Consider the following 2,369-nt stretch of genomic DNA (forward strand, 5'->3'; position numbering starts at 1 on the left):
TAATCAGCTCATCGTATTCATTTTATTTTAAACTGTCCACTACCTGCCAAGTCACAAGCGGCACCAACTAAGCTAGTGATTAGCTGGTGAATAAAGTACACCATTTGCTGTGTGCATGTAAAGAGACAGATCTTTTTCTCATGAGTCATTGAAGATTAAAAAAAATGAAACTAAAAGGAGAGTGGAAATTGGTCGTAAATCCATTGGGCAGTTTTTCTCAAAATAGTTGATAATGTTGTTCCTTGTCTGACACTTGATTAGCTTGAATAAATAGGCACCGGACAAAGTATTTTCACTTTTATACGAGTGATGAGTCACTTCTGAAATAAAGTTTCTATTTTTTTTTTTCATTGTAATCTGAGAATTGTACATAAACACCTCTCTCAAACTTAAATTACATTTTCACACATTTTGGCGTTTTTATGCACAGTTTCATATTTGCTAGTTTAACCCTTAGATGCATAAGTGGGTCTTTTTTGACCCGGTGTATCTTTGTAATTACATTTTTTGTATCATTTCATATTCCAGCTATTCCTCAAAAAACATGTTTTGGATATCATGCTATTCAAATGTTAAATTGAAATGTTATAGATTTTAAGAAATTGTAGTTTTTGTATTGCTACCCCAAGCTTCCATAAGTGGGTCTTGTTTGACCCGGTGAGGTGGTTTTCTTGAAGTATCTTTGTAATTACATTTTTTTATCATCTCATATTCCAGCTGTTCCTCAAAAACCATGTTTTGGATATCATGCCATTCAATTTAAAATGTTACATTTCAAGAAATTGTAGTTTTTGTATTACTACCCCAAGCTTCCATAAGTGGGTCAAAAATGACCTGCATGCATTTTCTATGGAATTAGTTTTTTTTCAAAATGTAAAAAATGTCTAAAATTATAAATAGTGTAAAATTAAATATAAAATATTTCTAGTGTGAACCAAAAATATAATAATAAATATTATAGAAGTGATTTTTCTAAACCAACATGACAAAAATGGCATAAAAACACATATTATTCTAATACGGGTCCTTTTTGACCCACTTATGGAAGAGTGTAGGGTCCAGCCACTCTGGCATCTAAGGGTTATAATAATACAAAGTTATTATATAAATTGCAGAATGATAGTGTGTGTCTTAATAGACAGACACATTCAATGTATGGACAAAATAAATGTATATCTCTCCACACAGGATGTCAAGCACAGTATATCCTCAGTTACTTGTTCTCAACACTCACTTAACCTTGCGCTCACAAGTGATTGTTTTTTACAGCAGATGTCTATCTTTGGAATCTGCCAAATAGTGTCAGTAAGTGAACTAATGACTCTTCTGAGCTGCCATAATGCCAGATGGAGTCCAGTTAGATTGCTCCTCGTTTTTAAAGGAGGCTTCAACATCCAATTACTTTTAATTACTGAGGAGGAGGTAATGCACACAGCAACAGGAAGTGTTGGTCTGATGGGGAGTTAGCGAGCAACAGGGCTGACATATGTGGTTTATGGATGACTTCTTCTACAGTCTCAGTGGGAGATCCTGTCTGTGCGCAGGTCCTCAAGGGTTGAATTAGCCCCTGATCCCCTAATCAATTTGGAAATGAACGAAAATGAACACAGGTTCTCCCACTTGGAGTCAAGGAGGACATATATATTGCTCCTGCTGTTAGTAATTTGCTGCCTGTTTGAAAAGAAGTCCACTTGTGTCCCCCGTTATTATTGCTGTGTGACAACACTGGTGTGCTTCCGTGTTTGTGGTGAAAGTCTCAATCAGAGTCCTGGCAGAGACATAAATCATTATTGAGCTTCATGAGCACAGTGACGGGTCTTTGTGATCACGTTAGAAAAATATTCCAGCACTATATGTATAAATCATATCCAATGGCATATTTAAAGTATTATCGTGCCCATAATGAAATATTCAAATGCCTGCTTGGAGAACGATGGAGCAGGTAAGTCTGTAATGATGACATAAGAGCCCGCGAGGAATAGATGGGATTCATAGGAAATGAATCAGAGTCTACGGGACTCTCAGTGTGACGGATGAGGCCAGAAAGTGGGTCAGAACCACAGGTTGGATGGTTGGCTGCACAACTGTGCCGAGACACACAACGCCCGGGGCTGTAAGGCAACAGAAGACTCTGATCAAATATCCTGAGGTCAATTATAGATTGTGGCTTACTAACATCAGGCTCTGCTTTTTTTTGTCTCTCAAGTCTCCAGCACTCCAGCTGTCTCCACAAAGCTCTGTCATTCGTTAATCAACGGAAACTCGATTGAGCCACCTTTCACTAAAATTCAGTTTTTTCCACCAAGTCAGACATATTTTAATCACCCAAACCAAGCAATTAATCACCAATCTGTTTAGCGTGATTGCAA

Source organism: Notothenia rossii, assembly GCF_949606895.1.
Source record: "Notothenia rossii genome assembly, chromosome: 5".
NCBI classification, from domain to species: domain Eukaryota; kingdom Metazoa; phylum Chordata; class Actinopteri; order Perciformes; family Nototheniidae; genus Notothenia; species Notothenia rossii.